The sequence below is a fragment of the Agelaius tricolor genome, unplaced genomic scaffold, assembly GCF_023055355.1.
Source record: "Agelaius tricolor isolate 1412-34295 unplaced genomic scaffold, bAgeTri1.0.p SCAF_1, whole genome shotgun sequence".
Classification (NCBI taxonomy): Eukaryota; Metazoa; Chordata; class Aves; order Passeriformes; family Icteridae; genus Agelaius; species Agelaius tricolor.
In genome coordinates this window covers 25,748,429-25,766,881 of record NW_027269261.1, presented here as the reverse complement: position 1 = coordinate 25,766,881, position 18,453 = coordinate 25,748,429, and the positions used below count along the sequence as shown (strand labels likewise).

Sequence of the window (18,453 nt, the reverse complement as noted above, 5' to 3'; positions counted from 1 at the left end):
CTCTCCACACCAATTATGTAGCTTATCCTTCTCAGCCTCCATCCACCCTGACCTGTCTTCAGAGAAATCTTCTAAGTCAATGCAGAAGGCAGATGTTTTCCTGTGGGGAGCAGGATGTGCAGGTCTTGCATGGGACATGATCTTTTCACAAATAGGTAGCCTTTATCTAAGACCTGTCATTTACATTTTAAATTATGTGGCCAAGAGATGAGTGGACTATCCAGTGTAATTAGGACATGCATATGTAGCAGGTGAGTTCACAGGTCCAGATCTGAGCATCCCTAAACCAGTGGTGGTGAGAGGAGGAGGTAGAGGGAGGAGATCTTGGTGCTCCATACAAAAACCCCTCTGTGCTCAGGTCTGTGTCTGGTCTCTGCTCTTTCAGATGGAGAGAGATTAACACTCTCCCTTATTTATTCCTACCCTTTTCTTTCCTCTTTGTGATTCCTTTGTGCTAGTGTTTGCCTTTGTTGCCAGGTCTCAGCTTGCTCAGGCTTTTCAATAGTTTGCCTAGGTTTAATCTTTGAAAGGTCAGTCACAGGATGAGCACTGTGTCAGACAGTGCAGTTTTGGTCAATCTGGAGCTCTGCAGTTTGGGAAGTTCACAGTGTGGTACTCCTCATTAGCTAGAGCAACCAAATTTACCAGGAGCAGAATGCATCACTTATGCAAGTCTTATGTAAGACACTCAGCAGAACGATTTAGACATAATCACTGAGGTAAGAGGGTGGTTCTGGGATGGACCCACTGTTCTTAGAATATTAGCTCATCAAATCAGCAGCAGGTAAGCATAAGGAGCAGACTAGTTAGCTAAGCAGGTTTTTTTGTTGATGAGTCTCTCTAAGGCACTGCCCCGCCTGTGATGAAAAAAGACCGATCTCCCATCTTGCAAACTGCTGCAGAGAAATTTGCTTAGACACCAGAAATGTTGCTGCATTCCCTCACCTGGAGAGGGAGTAATTGTTTGGGACACACATGATTTGCAGTTCAAATTCCAGCTCCTCCCTGGGTAGGTCTGTTTACTCTAAACTGTTGGCTGAGTTTGGGTCTAAGGGCACTCGCACACGCACAAAGGGCAAACAGGTTTGACTTGACTGAGGACTTCACAGCAGGGAGGTTGAAGGCAAATTGCAAAGCCCCAGCAAATGAAAGACATGAAAAATGAAGCAGCCTAGTTATGTTTAAAAACCCTTAAGTATATCCAACTTTTTGTTTCCTTTACTCACAGCTTTGAAGGGAAACTGGCTTAAGAGGAAAAGAATAGCTAGACTGCTCCCAGAAGATGTGTATCTCTGCCCAGGCTGTCCTGTGCAGGGCTTCCACATGTTGTTTCATTCCTGCATTAAACAAGGCTAAGTGGCTCTACCCTCACAGCTATCAACTCTGGAAAGGACTGGGACCTTCAAAACAATGACTGAACTATTTTTCAAAGTTTCTAGGATTAAATGCTAGTTCTCAGTCATGCCTCCCTATTGTTTTACTATAGATAGGCACATATGTTCTTTGAAAACACAGACCAGTAATCACATGCATTTTTAATTGCTCATAAAGTTAAAATTTCCTTTGCTAACAACTTTCAAAGCAATTTGTCTGTGTTGTTTCTAATATTTGGGCAGAACAGTCCTTACAGACGTAACACAAAATCTGACTGTGTTTTGCTTTAGAAGATGTCTCTCACCAGTAGCCTGATGGGAATGTTTCTGACGTGAAGGGAGGGAAGGGAGTCTGCAGAAAGAGGTGAGCTCTGACTCACATCTTTGGAGCTCATAAGGGCTGTGTTTGCATTAGCTTTGCCAAGAGTGCACTCTTGGAGGCTTTGCACTGCTCTGGGGGCTCAGTGGAGGCTGTGCCTGAGAAGGGCTCTCCTGTAGGCATGAGGTTATGGAAGCTGGTCAAAACACAGCTGGGAATCCTAACAGCATTTGACAAAACAGTGACCTGTTGACTCCAAGCCTCATCTTGCACCTGCTCTAGCAGAGCTCTGCACTGCCACAGCACCTCCTGGTGCTGCCCCTTACAGCACCTACCCCTGTGCCCCTCAGACTGGGGCTAGAGCCCACAGTATTGCTAAGGAAATGATGGTTTGGAAAATTTTCTGCTCTCATCTGTGAAGCAAAACAGAGACAACTTCTTTGATTAAAAAGACATGACATGGGAAATAAAATGAAGTATAAACAAGACAGCAAGGGAGACAACATCCATGTTATTTGATTCATACCAAGAATCAAAAAATTGAAGCCCACCAAAAATTCAGCTCATTGAGGCTAATTGAGTAGATGAAGTAGATGATATGTAGGGAAAAGCTACATTACCCAGTATAAAATTTCAAATTAATTTGTTTCAGGTAATACCAAGTATTAATTTGTTCAGAGCTCTTACCACCTTTCAGTGAATATTCTTGAGTTTTGTGGAAACTCAAAACATATGAATCCCTATAAAAGTTTTGAAAGTAAAGCATAATTTTGCTTTTTACAAGGATTAATATTCAGCAAAAAGAACTACACTGGGTCCAACACTGTTGCTATAGTTTGTATGTTGGCATTTGGAAAATAAAAATGGGAGAACTTGTGAGGACAGTGGGACAGGAAAGCCAACAGTAAAAGTGCTTTATGTAGACACCACTTGGAGAGAGGAGAGTGATTGTGGGCTCAGGTCTTGGAGTAGGAAGGTAAAGACAAATCCTGTGACATTGTGTTGTAAGGTAGCTTAAGACAAAAGAGAATAATAATGCTACAAAAAGGGAATCACAGAATATACTGAGTTGGAAGGGATGCACAAGAGTCATTGAGTCAGACTCCTGGCCCTGCTCAAGACACCCCAAGAATCCCACCACGTGCCTGAGAGCATTGTCCAAACACTTCTTCCACTCTGTCAGTCTTATGTAAGCTACTCATGTAAGATACTTCCCTGGGGAGCCTGTTCCAGTGCCCAGCCACCCTCTGGCTGAAGAACCTTTTTCTAATATCCCACCTAAACCTCCTCTTATGCAGCTTCAGTCCATCCCCTTGGGTCCTGTCACTGGTCACCACAGAGAGGAGATCAGTGCCTGCCCCTCCTCACCCTCTTGCCCTCATGAGGAAGTTCTTGATTGCCATGAGAAGGATTGTGCCTTGTCAGGGCTCATTCCCACCTGTTGTAGTAACAACAGCTCTTCTTTTTGTGTTTTTTTCTTGGTTGGTGGCTTGGTTTTTTGGCTGTTATTTGCTCTGTGAAAGGCAAAGTGAGTGCTGGAGATGGTGCCCTTGGGAGCACAAGGGACCACGTGTCAGGGATGTGGAATGGAGGGAAATGCTTTCTTCCTGCAACTCTGAGCTGTTGCAATGGTACTGGTGCAAATGAGGAACCACTGAAAGCTGTGACAGCAGCTGAGGGTTTGTCTCTCCCATGCTGGACCCCTTAAATAGACCTAGAAAATGAGCACTGTGAGCTGGTATTGCAGACAATTCACAGGTATATCCAGGCCCTTCTGCACATAGGAAGATTTTGTTCACTCTTGTGTACATGCTGCTCTGGGTTGTCCTCCTGTTCATTTGTGAGGCATCTACTGAAATTTAGTGACATCACCTGTGCTTTTATTTTAACCCCAGGAAACTGGGCTGATGTTTGCAGATTTGAAAAGTAGTGGCAGAACCAATGTCTGAGATGCTTGTAATTTTCTCTTGGGGAACAAAGAAGAAAATTATCCCTTATAACTTCTGTGAGTCACTGCTGATATTCAAAACTATGTACTGTAAAATGTTTCTATAAAAGAAAAAGGATTGTATCTATTCCCTAGGAACAGTGCTGGCCATCCAGCAGCAGTAAAGCAAGTATTTTCACTGAAGAGACAGAGGCTCTTCTCCCCAAGAAGCCTTCCTTTTTTCTCCATCAGTATGTATAAAAGACATACAAAGCCAGCTGCTCAGATGGATTAGAAAGCACTGCACCACGTCAATGGGCACCCTTGTTTGTGTTGTTGAGAAGAGATTCTTAGTTAAGAAAGAAAGAAAGAAATGCCTCCCCTGTAATCGCCACTAACGAGGAGACCCTAGTGAAGTTTTTGTTTTTTAAAAGGCTTTGGCAAAAGACATTTTGGACTCTCAGATTAGTTTATGTTCCCTCCCACTCCCCACTTGATCCTTGAGGATTTGCCTGAGTCCTGGATTTTTACTGGGTTTGTTAACTCTGTTGTTATTTTTTTTCAGTCAAGGGGATAAAGAAATCTTTTGGCGAGAGCCACTCACGGGGGATTAGCTGTGAGTGGACTGAACAAGGCAGTGACTCCCCAGAGGGGGTGACCCCTGACTCCCGGGTCAGGCACTGACTCATCTTTGCCTCATAGCCAAGCTGAAGATTCCCTACAAGTGTCCTCTCCATCCTCACCAATCTCCCTCCATGCAGGGACAGGCAGAGAAGAAGATGAGCTCTGTTATGACAGCTGCTGTTCCCCAAAACGGGGGGAAATGATAAAAGTGGATAGAATATCAAAGGGTATAGGAACTGTTATTGGAAGGAAACCATAACCACTTTTACAACCTAAAGGGACCTGTCTGCTTTCCTCCTGTATAATTTTCAGAGCTGCAGGGATTTTCATTGCACAGCAGCAGTGCTTCAATTTATTAAAGAGCTGAAAGGTGGTAAGAGTGGCTTTTGGAGAAGTTTCTGTTGTAGATGTTAACTCTACCTAGTACTGATTGTATCATGGATGCTGTGGTAGTGACAGAGGGTTATGCACAAGCTTTATGTACTAAGTTTGGCTGGGAAGTTACAAGCAATGCATTTGGGATGAAAAACACAGTAGGAGGTAAAGCCAAAAATCAAACTGAAAGCAGACATGTATCAGAGGTCAGATTGTGTGTGTAAGGCTAATATGTAGATTAGTATCATTGAGCAAATAAGTTATGCAGACTAACTCTGCTTTTGATAAAATGGATTAAATACTTATGATATCCACTGTTTTACAGTCTTTGGAATCCTGACTCTTTACTAAAGCAGCCAACTGTATCCTTTTATCAGGTTATCAAAGGCTTGGATCAATTCATGATGAATAAATGTCCAACCTCCTCTATTGAAAGGTCTGTCAGTCATTGTAGAGTGCTGAAGGTTGTCAAGAAACAGCTGTGGAGAAGGAACCTTTCCCTCCTAGCTATTGTTAAGGAAAAGTAACAAAACACTTTCATTGTTGGAAGGGAGTGTCAGGTCACACGGTCAGGTTCAGTGATGTGTGTTATTTTTTGTGTGAAGAAACTTCACAGACAGAGCTATATCCAGTGTACTATAGCATTGCACCTCAAAATGACATTTTTCCAAGTCACAGAAATTAAGCTCCAATGGAATTTAGGTGCCCTGGAAAAAATAGAGGGAGAGGGGAAAGAGGAGTATTTAATATACTATAGATACTTAAGTAAGATCTTTGTTTTCTGGCTATTAATTAGTAGTTGATTTCTTGTGCATAGTAGAGCAATGGTCTTAGAGGCCTTATAAAAGGAACTGCCTGCAGGAGCTGTATAAAGGCAATTAGGTAGGGTCTCTGTGCATGAGGAGGCATGCAAATAGGCAGAAGTTGTCTGAAATGCTGGCAAGAAGCAGGAGTAGTCAGGGAGAGACAGGTGATCTGTGCTAAGGACAGAAAGAGGAAGGCCTTTAGGATTGGGAATATGACAAACTTTGTACCTCTCCAGCATCTCCTTTATCTCCAACTCTGTGTCTCTTTTGGGTTTGGTTTTTCTCCCAAAAAACCCCACCTGGATGCAGGTGGTGAAATGCCCGCTCAGTACAAGCAATCTTAAAACTGTTAGCCATGGGCAAGCACAGAAAGCTGTAGTGTGTATTTCTCTACCACCAGCAACTGCAATGAATGCATCAAACTCACTTTTTGCCTTGGCTGTCCATAGGGTATTAGACAAGGTTCAGAGTGTCCCTGTTGGTTGTCAGGGCCTTTCCTTACTGGGCTGAGGGCTCATGGCATACTGCTGAGAGCTCAAGGAGAAGAGCTGCAGCTGTTTCACTCTTTGCCTGCAAAGAAACCTCCTTTCATCAGGGTCAGACTGCTGAAGGTAAAACTACAACAAGTTACAGCTGATCATCTCTTTTTGTGCTGGGATATCCAGGGCCCTGTCCTGCTCCTATGGCTCCTGTCCCCTGCACCTGGCCAGCAGCATGTCTAGCACTAGTCAGGCCCTGCGTGAAACAGATTCAACCCGCTGGCCTGGAAGAAAACTAACATGACAAAAAAGTGAATTGTTTGCTCCTGGGCTAATGAACTGGATCAGCTCAGTGAAGGCTCTAATGAACGTTAGTTTGATGCAAGGGAAAGGGTGTGTTAGCATGGCTGGGATGGAGAGAAGAAAGGGCAGGGCTGGAGCATGGGACGTGCTACTTTTGGCAGTGATGAACTGTGAGAGTGACTCAACTCTGACATGTAACTTCCCCGGGGGGCTCTCAGTATGGGACCATGAAACAGGAACTCCTTTCAGTAGAAGCTGCACCATTGCCTGTCATTATCATAAACAGCCAGTGGCATGTGTGCTGAAGCAAGGGATCCCAGGGCACACACAGGACTCCCAAATTAATTCAGAGGCAAAGCACACCTGATAGATGTTGGCCACATGGCTGAAAATGCTACTGCAAGGCCCTCCCAGAATGTAAAAATAAAGGTTGTATCAGAACTTAGTGGTGGGAGGAGTGTGTGTGTGTGTGTGTGTGCGAAATAAGTACTCAAGATGGAGACTTATACCCAGTCTCAGTCTCCCAATAATCATTATAAGAGCACTGTCTTGCCAAAGAAGAAACACTGTTTCTGTAGAATGTGATGAAAATGTGTTAATCACAGATTAATTTCCTGAGATGAATTTTCAAAGTTTTCCAGGGCTGGCCTTTATTTTGATTCTGAAAAGCATTTTTATCACAGCTTTAATAAGGTTCATGTCACAAACATTTTGGAAGCTCTGTTTCATATCAGCTAGACAAATTCTTTTTAGTTGTGTTGTTCTAGAGGTCAGGGCTGAGACCTTTATGTCAGAAGGTGACCCAAGAATGTGGGCATAGTATTATGTTCTAATTCATTGAAAGTATGAAGAAGAAAGTTTTCATTTCATAGTGTGTTCACAGGCTTAGTGAGTCTGAACAATCAGGAGTAATAAGTAGTATGACTTAAAATTTTCCTTTACTAAAAGAGAAAGGTTAGAAATTTAGGATTTTTACTCTCGTGTCTTTTTCTGTTGTCATTTCATCCTCAACTTGCAAGCTTATTTTTTGTTGTCCCCTTTTGCTTGGTATGTGTAGCTAAAGCTAACAGAGAATGAGCATATTGCTCTCTACCTGTAAAGTTTTTGTTGCTCACAATGTAAGGTCAAACCTTTTTTTGAATAGTAAAATTCTGTAGAGAGCAAACTGTGCAAATTCAGATGTGAGTGGGACACCACTTTCACCCCTTCTCAGCTTGCACTTGGTGTTATTGACAGGCTTCCCATCACCTCTGTGCTTCATTTGCAATGGTGTGGTCTTTGGCAGAAGGGGTGAAAGTGCTTCAGCCCTGGGTTGGCTGCAGGACAGGTGCAGCACTCTGCCTTTCCTTGGAAAGGCTCTGGTACAGTGCAGCAGGACTCTGATGGGGCAGTCTGTGCGCTGGAGTCAGACCTAGCTGGCTGAACCAGGCTTGTTGGCATTAACTTGCCATTGAAGGCTGTGAAATGGCACTTCAGGACCCCACACACTGTGGGGTCACCTGTCAACCAACGAGCAGCTTTCCTGCTGAAACACAACATCACACAAAGCTCTCTCTGCCAAGACTGTATCAGAGAGGGAATGAGCCATGCATTTCTGCATTGGTTACACTTCAAGGGATAGCCCTTAAACTTCAGAAAATAAACATGCATTTTTGTTCATTTTGATAAACCCAGCCCATCTTTAATACTCTTTCAACTTAGTTGTACCTTTTATTGGTATAGCTGAAGTGTTTAGGGTAGAGACATCAAAAAGAGCCAGACACAGTAGAGTTGTCCTTGATACATTCAGGATTTCAGTATTTCCTCAGGTACTGCTGTGGCTTTAGGAAACCTTCGGCCTTGCCCCAGTTTAGTCACATTTGAAAAGTTTGTCAATTCTTAGCAAGAGTTCTGCTCTTGCCAGAGCTGGCTTTTAGCTTTCACACATTATTGGTGTTAGCATGGTGATTTCTCCTTATGTCGATAAAAACAACAGCCCTTATTCACAGGAGAACAACTGAAGACTCTTGTTTCAGGTTTTTCTTCTTTTACTCGCAAATGCCCTTTGAAATAAATCTGCAAATGCAAGATGTAATTCAGATCAGCTGGAGCAATACATTTAGTGGATCACGCACAGAAAGTAGGTGTTCCTCGTATGTTATCCAGGGTTTTTCTTTTCTAAATGTTCTTGGCAAATTCATGGAGGTTTTGTGTGGACTGCAGTATTGATGCCCTATTGGTCCACCCAGCCCACCACTAACCACCTGGAATTAAGTTATTTTTGTAGTTGGCAGATTTTCTGTAAGCAAAATGCTTCTGATTTAGCAGCTGGATGGAAATATCTGGCATGCTTTCATCCTTTATTGGTGACATTGTAGGGTAAGGCAAGTGTGCTGCAAACATGTGGTTTGTTTGTATCTTTGCAAAGGGGGTGATGACAGGTCTATCTGAGTTACACAGGCACAGGCCACCCAATCTCCACGTTTAAGATCTCCTAAAAGATTTGTGTATCTTGAAGTTGGGAATTGGGTAAATCTGTATCTAATTGGAAGTATTCACAAAATGTGAACATAGAGCCCAATGGGACTGTTGAATCTGGCATATCTGCTTAACCAGGGTTTGCCATAAAATGCATGATATATGCTGATATTCTTTTCCAAGAGTCATGAAGTATTTCTTCAGCATTGTTTGAGAGGCCTTTAGAATGGCAGCCTCGGTGGGGACCCTTCATTTCTTTGCACCTCTTCCCAGATGCTAAAATTATCTCTTTTCCTTTGCTACTCTTTCATCTGAGATCAAACTAAAATAAAGAGAATTTTTGAATCACCTTCCCCTGGGTCTATGTGCTGTCTAGGCTGTCACCCTTGGTTTTCTACAGGAGGAAAGTAAATTGCAAATGTGTACAAGAAAAAGGACAAAATCTGATTAAGAGAACTTTCTTCACTTTACCTGAACCAAGAAACAAGTTCTTGAAATGAGTAGGACCATGGTGTAGTGATGGTTCAATATGGTGTTTGATTGTGTTGTCTTCAGAGAAGTTGATCTGAGCACTGGGAATTCCCACAGGTCCCATTGGGGTGAGAGTCCCTGCCCCTGTGAGTGGCTGGCAGGTTGCCCCATGCCAGTGGGCTGTAATTCTGAGTGCTCAGCATCACGTTCAACTTTGTACATGAGCTTGACCTTGCTGCAAGGCCCTCAGTCTCTGAAATTTCCACACATTTTTGACAGCAGAACAGTGTTCAAATGATATTAGAAGAGATAATGTGAAGCTGACAACTGAGTGTCAACAAGGTCCCAGTTGTCAATATTTCCTCCAGTCCCCCTGCTCTGGTGGAGGCCAGCTTGTTGACCTGATTGTCTCAATCCCCTGATTTTTTACTAGATATTTTTTGTCCATGGTTTAGCACAGAGACCTGTGATGTGGGGGCCATAGGCTGAAATGAATTTTCCTGTTTCTCTGTATACAGCAAAAAATTGTGCACACGATCATCTTTTTGTGCAAAGCTCCAGCAAGCTTTTGAGCATGGGAGCTGTTAATGTGACAGGGCTGGGATTTTACCCCAGGTGTTTCTACAACTGCATGTTTAATCTGCTCTGAGCAGCTTCAGACAGAGCTGTGATTTAAAATGCCTGAGCAGGTCTCTGCAAGCTCTGTCCCTGTGCTGCATTTCACAGCACTGTGCTGGTGTTAGGCACGGGGGGTGGCAGAGGGAAGAAGTGCAGAGTGAGAAGTGGGCAGGCAGTCTGCAGGGACTGAAGACTGAAGAAAAGGGATCTCTCTTCGAATCGTCCAAGTAATAAAACAGGGTTTTGCTCATGGGCCAACAAAGCAGCCTCCTGCCTGAGGCTCCCACCAATCATTCTGAGGCATTGGAATCCTTGCAGAAAATTTTCCCTCCAGCTCTCAGCATTCACTTTAAGCTACTTCCATCTGTGCCTTTCTTGTTGCCTCCCATCTCGGTGGTCTGTTCTGCTTGAGTGTGATTCCTGGGTGTGCTGCACTCCTGCACCCTCCTGGTACATTGAGAAATGCCTTACCTATTACCTTTAAATAATGCACACAGTAGGAACGACATTGGTTTTCAAAAAAAACCCCACAGTGCAGAGATTCAGACCTGTTCATTCCTTGCCTTTTAGTTCTGGGGTTCTGCTTTGATCTAGCCTCACAAACGTTAGGTCTGAACTTGTGCCAGTGTCTGATCTGACAGTGTTTTGGTTTGAAGAAACATGCCTTTTATTTTAAATATTTTTTTTCATGAGAAAAATTAAACTTGAGTGGTTTGAGGGGGAATATTTTAAGTATTTGGAACAGTTTCTGTGATATGAAACTGTGTGATCCATAGCTGTTGAAATGCAAGTGATGGCCAAACCCTGTGCTTTTTGAGACCAAGAAACTTGGGGAATCCTCCTAGGGTCTGCAGCCCTCTTTAGGTAGGTTCATTAGCAAATAAAACATATGTAAATCAGTTTGAATAGAAAGCTAGGTTAAAGTTATGTGGGTGGGTAGTTCAAGAGCTGCCCTGGAGAAAGCCTTTGCCAGCCTTTGCTGCTGACCTTGGTGAGTTCCCCATCTCCAGAGAGTGCCTGCTCAACCTTGTGCTTTCTGCTGCACATTGTGGGGGCACTGCCTGGACAGACTACCTGGAGCAAAGAGATGAACCTTTTTCCCTGAGAGACTTATTTATTCCCTCTTGTTTTGATCATGGGGCTGTTTTGGCAACGTTTTGGGCAAATTTTTCTCACTGCCTGAGGTGTTACTTGGGTTCTATTCTGTTTGAAGGAAGAATTCTTATTGCTGGAGCCTATCCTTAAGTAGTTCCAACTGTTTTGGTGAATGTAAATCATAGCCTGGTGTTACTTACAGCTTTTCATTGCAGTCTACTTGACAGCTATTTTTGCTAGAAGGTGCATTTTGAGAACCAAATTATTTATATATATATAAAAAATGAGAAGTTTCTCTCAGCAGAGAAGCCCATTGGTAAAATCATATCCAATTTTCTTTTTGGTGACTGGTGTCCTAAGGCCATGGGAATGCTTTGCAGACTAGACAGTTGTATTTTGAGCCTGGAGTACACTTGGCAGTAATATGAATTGCCAAAGATGTCTGGGAGAAATAATTTTCCCTCAATTTCTTGCTGATCAGTTGAGTACACAACATGAACCTCTGAACAGCACACAGCAAGTACTTCCAGCTGCCCTCAGAACCCCCAGGCACAGTCCCTCATGTGAAGAAGCAGCATTTGAAATGATGGGGCTGTCAGAGAACACTCAACTACATCTAAGTTTTAGGGGCCAGCCCTAGAGCCTGTCCCCTGTTTGATGTTTGGAAGGAGGACTCCTATGCAGAGCAATTAATTTCTGTCTTTATAAATGCCTGGGGTTGCCTCAGTCTGCCAAGGGTGTGTCCAGCTGGGACACTGCTCATCTCCCCACAACCTTATGGAGGCTTCTCTGAATCTTTGCGGAGGAGTGGCTGTGGCTGGGACTGTGCAGGTCTGGGACTTAGACCACCCCTCAGGTTTGTGGTGCCCATAGCCTTCTCTTTTAGCCATGATTCAGGATATGCTCCAGGTCAGGTTATGTGCCAGTGTCATCCTTGCCCTCCCTCCCATCTGCTGTCTACTTGGTAACCACTCCCATGGTTACCACTTCTTTTGCTGCAATGCTGAAGTGACCCTACTGCACTCTCAGATCAGGGAGCTGATCTGGCCAAAAAGTAACTTGAAAAAGAAGGAGTAAGCTGTGTGAGCCTGCTCCTCAGGAGGTCACATAAGTAGTGCTAGTACTGGTCCATGGGAGAGACTGGAAACACCTATCCTAGAGAGAGGGAAGAACTCTAGCTATGTGTTTAAAGCATTTATCCTGCATGCAGCCTCACTGATTTAGATAGGTAATTTATAAATGTGAGCTTTATCTAAGTCACTAATTATTAATATTTCCATGTTCTGCAGCAATATCAGGACCTTTCAGTTGTGATTGCAGCAGTGCTGTGCTCAGCTCTGTGTGCACACTGGAGGAAAACTGCATGGTGTGTGCAGTCTCTGTGGACGTGACAAACACCACCAATGACAATATAAATGTGCTTCACTCAAAAGAGCCACATTCTTTTCTGATGAGAAGTCCCTCTCACCTCTCTTGCCCTGTCTTCTGTGCAAAAGGGCAGTAGTTTTGGAAAGGATGCAGGAAGTATGGCATGTATAATGCTGCTCTATGAGATGTACCTGCACAGCTTAGGGAAACTAGACTGCTGCATTGTGGGTCTTCTCTAGATCACAATAGCTAGCAAGGGATTTATCCTATGTGAGTTCATTTAGTTCATTCAGGTGTAGTTGAGGTGTTAGGGCATGGGTTGGACTCTCTTATCTTTCAGGTCTCTTCCAGCCTAGCCATTCTGTGAATTCTGTAAATCTGATCTGCCAGTCTTGTCTTGAATGCCTCTGTAACAAGCCATTGAAGTGAGCTGTTGTCTTACCAAACTTTGTTTTAATTGTGTTCTCCTAAAAAGTCACCAAATGTTCTGTATTTCTTGTATCTAATATAAAGATAATAGTTTCTTCTTATTTATCTTCCCTGTGGCATTCATAACACTGTCAGCCTGTGTAAGCTGAGATACATTACAATTAAGTGAGATGTGACCCAGTCTTTTATAATCTGGGCTGTTAGCTGCTGAAAAGCTGCAGCTATAGGGATGGGAATTGTATGGTGCCTTATAAAAGGCACTTCCATGATCTGCTCTTGGTTCTTCTGAGAGTTGAGGGGTGCTCTTTGTTATAGTCTACAAATGGAAGGCAGTATTCCTCTACATGTAGCTTCAGGTTTAGCTCTGTGTCTTCATTCAGAGATATCAGGGATTTTTTTTTTTGGTGGATTTATCTGTCATTGGGCATTTCCCATTTGCTGAAACATTGCTCTGTGGTAGAAGTATGTATGAATGAAAGTGAGTATCCATCAGGTTTTCTGCCACCACTGCCCACTGCCTGGCACTTTAACTTTGCCACTGATTATTTTGGTATTACCCTGGGCTGTGACCTGCAGCTGAAGACAGAGATATGTAAACCCTACAACTGGGCAGCAACACTGAGTGGAGAAGGGGAGAGCAGCAGGGGCTGGTACCCTTTTTAACCATTACTGTGGATCCTTTACTGCTGTATTATATAAAAGCAAAATGAGTCAACTACAAGCTTAAAGGGGTTTATATCTGCCTTCTTTTTGTGAGGATCATGGTCACACATCTCAGCATGTCATCTGCTGAGGGCCACACTGTATCAGCTACTGCAAGTGCCTTAGTGTCATTTACTGCTGGATGAACACAGTGTCCTTTGGGGGAAAAAACTGGAAACATTTGAGGAATTGGCAAGTTTGAGATGATTTAATCAGTTGTGATCAGTTGGATACCAGCAATCATTTAGGGAACAATTCCCTTAGTTCAATTCAGAACAGAGCTCAAAAGTGAATGCAGTATGTCCAAGTCTTGTTTCTTGTGTAAATACAAGCAATATAAAATAATTTGCATCAGATCTTGTCTTAAGAACGAGGGATTGTTTCCTTCCCCCATTTGGAAAATCTAAAGATGTAATTAGATGTTACATAAATTGGATTTGACACAAGACAGACTAAGGAATTCCTGTTTCCTACCCCTGCCTCTCATGCCTGTGTCTGGTGCCAGTGTTTTGCTTCTCTGTTGTGCTGATGCAGCTGTTTGTGGGTCTGTGCTGAAATGATCCAGGTTAAACATCTCCACACACCAAAATATCCAGCAGCAAAATGTTGGGTTTTTTTTCCTTATCAGCTTAGCTCTGCAGATCCAATCCAATTTTATTTATACACATCCCTCAACAAAGTCATACTGCACTGTGGTGTGTCTTTGGACCCAGGGAAAATGGGTAGCAAAACAGGAGTGTTTTAACAGAATTGTGTAAACCAGTGATACTGGGAATTCCTGATGCATCCTCTGGTCTGAAACAGCTTCTGCTCTCAGCTTGTATGCACACACAGAGCCTGCAGATGGAAGTGACCTCAGCTGGTAGACTGCCTATCAGTGGGGTAATACTCACCAAACACGATATCTAGTGGGATCTACCTCATTCTGAGTTGGTTTTATACCTGCTTTGTATTTAGCAAGAAAGCACTGGTGTTCTCTCACAGACTGTTTGAATAGTAGCAACAGTATTTTATACAAAACTTAAACTCAACACAAGCTGTCTTTAGTGACAGGGGTGAAAATGAAATGGTGAGAAACTAACCTACTGACTCCAGTTCTATGTCTGTGTTTAGCTGCCTAAGTTCTCCACTCATACCACAGCAGAAGAAGGTCACTTCTTTTGTAGATCACTTAGCATTTCCCCCCACTTTTGCTTAGTAGTATAGAAAAGATGGAATAATTTCTCAAGGTGTAATGGTTTTTCTCTCAACCCATGCAGCTCCTGCCTCTAGTACAGTAAGGGCCCAAGATGCTGCATAGCTCTCTAAGCCTCTCTTTGAGTTCTGTACTGACATTTGACAGCCAGAATGTCAGGATGGATTTACTCTTTTAAATGCATGGTCCTTAAAAGTTAAGTCTGCACATTGTCATTGGACTGCATCCTGCATCCTTTGAGCCTGCTTAGGGGAGAATTTTACTTTTCCTCTAACTTCCACAGGATGGGGTAAATCAGAATAACTCCAGATTTTGCCTTCTCTGAGCATGCCAGATAGAATTAGTATGTAAAGCCCTACCAATTAAGAGAGATAATTACAAACTGGAATGCAGGGAACTCCCATTCACTTGCAGTATTCACCAGTTTAAAGTTTCTTCAGAAGAGATGCAGGGATAACACTCCAGGGTGGGAACACTTCCTTTTAAAATTACTAAGCAACATTATTGTCTTAAATGTAAATTAGACAATTAGTGGGGGTCAAGAGACCACACAAAAGATTTTATTGGTTTGAATAAAATGCAGCCCGACATTAACTAGTATAGTAGCAACCAGATTTTCTGAGTAAGGGTGAATCACCATATTAGATGCAACTTCACCTTGTGTCTCCCTCACACATCTACTGTGTTCCCAATTTATTAGAGGGCAGTAATTATTTAAATCCAGCTTTACTTGGCATAAATACTGTATTTTACCTACTCTATTTCTGCATAAGGGCTTGTTCATAATTTCTATGTAGTCTTCATTCTATGCCTGATGTTTCTTTGACTTTTCTCTCCTTAGCGCTTATTTTCTTCTTTTCTTGTGGGGTTTTGCTTAGAAGTTATGCAGACTATTTTTCAAAATCATAAAGGCACGAGTTTAACAGATTGTAAATTATAAGTCTTGAGTAGACTTTTTGGCTAGCACTCATTGTTTTGGCTTTTACTACTTATTTGGCATGCATTACCTCTTCATCCAGATGTAAGTAGTACTACTAAAGCAAAAAAGCTGTGGCTGTACTATAGTAATGTTTTTCACGAAGTTCTTTTTGTGTTAAGGGCTGTAGATCATCAAAGCAAAAGAAATCTGTTATTCTCCAGATTATATTTTGAATAGATAAAGCAGACAAATGATGAGAGAAAAGATGCCATATCGTCTGGATCATGTGCAAAATGAGCAAGGGTACTGGGAAGATGTGGTGAGAACATATGTTAAGTTTATAGTAAGGTGGAAACTGAATCCAAGTCATGTTTTACTGTATTGCAAGTAAGAACTTACCTCCCCTTCCTCCAGATTCTCCCACCTTAAATTTTGGATCAGCATGATTATTACAGCTGTAAATAATAATAATATGTAAAGTTTTACCTGAAGAGAATGTGGAAAATTTTTATTAGGTCCTTATTTTCTGGGAAATGCGGTTCAAAAAGCATTGTCTTGTCTTTATTTACACATGAGAGGGTTCTTGCCAGCCTGCCATGGTTGCAGGACTTCTCCCAAGTGAAAGGGACTGTGAGGTGTTTAAACCAGCAGAGCTGGAAGAGAAGAGAGGACTAGCCCTGCCAGTTAGGGAGACAGAGCTAAATAAATTGAACACTTTATGCAGTGGCAGGAGCTGGATTGTCTGCCAGACAAAGCAGACAGGAGGCATAAAACCCAGTTAGCATCCACCAGTCACTAAGAAATACCTGACGACAGGCATAAGGATGACAGAATTAGAATTGATTTGATTCTTCAGGGGTCTGTGGGATTGCAATCCCATGCTTTTACTGCTAGAAGTGCAGCATGAGGCTGAGGGGAAACCTAATATTTGCTTTCATGTCTCTTTGAAGCGGTACAGCACACGGCCTGGGCAGGTGTGCTGGCTGTCCCTCTTGCAGGAGGTGCCCAGTGGATTTGGTGAGAGACAGAAATGTTTTATTTTTCAGTATACAGACAGTTATTGCAGCATAAAGGAAATGAGGCCCAAACCCTCAAAAGTTCTTTGCCTGACTCTAAGTGATTTCAAGGGCATTCAGGCCCAGCATATTTCCAGGGCTTGAGGCCAGTGGGGTTTTGTGTGGTGCCACAGGCTGTGCCACAGGCAGAGCTGGGATTTCTAGGTTCCAGGCTATTGGCTTAACTGCTGGACCAGACTGCCTTTCCTAATCTTTTGTTCAGATCTGTGCCTTTAACCTGTCTGTTCTGCATGAGGAAAACCACTGTGGTTTTTATGCTGTGCCTTTGAGCTGAAAAGACTACGTGCTTCTTGGTATGGGAGGTCTGTTGTGTTGGACTTGTGCACTGTGGGAATAAAAAGCCCAAGTTACAGTGTGGGGTGAGCAATACCTGGCACCCTCTCAGCCCAGACTTCTTCACTGATTAAATCCTGCTCTGTGAGATCATAGCAAAGTAACAGCACGAATCACCAGAAAATCAGGAGTGCTTAGCTTGTGTTTAGCAGGAAGATCTTGAGGAAAGAGTCCACACAGTAAACCAAGAGTGAAGTGGAAAGAAGAGTGTTTGTATAAACTCTTTGATCATGAATACATGTATTGCATCTTTGTGTGCGTAAAAACAGAGTTTAATAAAAGCACGGATGAATTCCAGGTAATTAGGACACTGAATTTTACCCTGGTTAGGAAATTCTGCTGAAGTGTACTTCTCAAAAAAAAAAAATCTGCTTGATGTCATGCACATGGCTTAAAAAGTAAGTAAAGCTACTCCTCACTTGCTTTGAGTTTGCGCGTCAGAGTAGACAGCCAGTAGATAATGTTGATACTGATTTAGGGAAGTGGAGGGGAATATCCAGCTGGGCACAGAATATCTGAGCTCACTCCCACTGCAAGGTCTATTGGTGCTGTCTGCAGATTTGTGTTTGCTTTACTGCTGGTAGTTAGAAGTGGTGATCAAAGGGGAGTGTAGCCGTAGCCATGAAGGGACATAATTGGTTGTGCTCTTTGGGTCCTGTGTAACAATGCTGGGTTTGTTGTGTTAGGCAGTGCTCCACCAAGTATAAAACATTGTGTGATTGCTGGGGCAGTCGGTCAAATGTTTTCTTCTTGTCTCGATTCCTTTTATACAGGAAACCAATATAGCTCAGAGCCCAGGGATGAAAGCTTTAAACCTGGAGGGTGCCTGGTGTTTCCTGAGAATCTCATGGGGGAAACATTCAGTCTCAAAACAGCTTCGCTGACAGATATATTTTTGTAGCTTATTATTTTTTTTCTCTTCGTTCTTTGTTTCATTTGAATATAATAGGCTCTTTATTTTTAAATGCTCGTCTGTTCCTGCTGTTTATATCCTCACCCAAAAATCATAATTCTCTGGGTTATTTACTTTTCTGACATCATATTTTGGTTACTGTTGAACATATGTGCTACAATGCTTGTATAGAAGGGGACATTGTTTGTTTTTGAATAATACATTTTCCATTTTCTTTTCTGTCTTTTGAAAAGAATCCCATATTCCAATTTGAAGCAAAAGGTTATAGACCTATTTATAGATTTTGAATTTTGGCAGTGATGTAAGCATGTTGTGCGGTTTTGTGACTTCATGAGACAAAAAGCTGGAGTTGCAGATGAATATGTACAAGTGTTATTTTCCTATTCTTTTTTCGTTATTACATGAAGTGGAGAAAATACTTTTGATGCAACTCCATCTGTGTAGTGCTTGTATATTTGAGGGCCACTTTTGGGTCCAGGCAGATAAGCTGCCCATGTCTTTAAGCTACTGAGGCAAGTTTCCCAGTGGACATGCTAAAATTCAATGAAATGAAATGTACAGAATGGCTTCACTGCTTGACAATGTTTAAATGTGGAATAGAAGCCACATGCTACTAGTGGGGTTATTTTTCTCTTCCACACTTTTCAAGATTATGTATTTTTAGTCATTGA

General features: G+C 42.5%; 1 long non-coding RNA gene across 1 annotated transcript in view; it reads right to left on the bottom strand.

Annotated features, from left to right (window-relative positions):
- Positions 1-7,886: 7,886 nt before the first annotated feature.
- Positions 7,887-18,453, bottom strand: part of LOC139590113 (uncharacterized) — a 37,165-nt gene continuing 26,598 nt past the window's right edge. The window contains exons 6-7 of the long non-coding RNA XR_011679254.1: positions 15,860-15,915; positions 7,887-8,261 (exon numbers count right to left, since the gene is read on the bottom strand). This is a non-coding gene — a long non-coding RNA (uncharacterized lncRNA). The remainder of the gene's footprint in view (positions 8,262-15,859; positions 15,916-18,453) is intronic.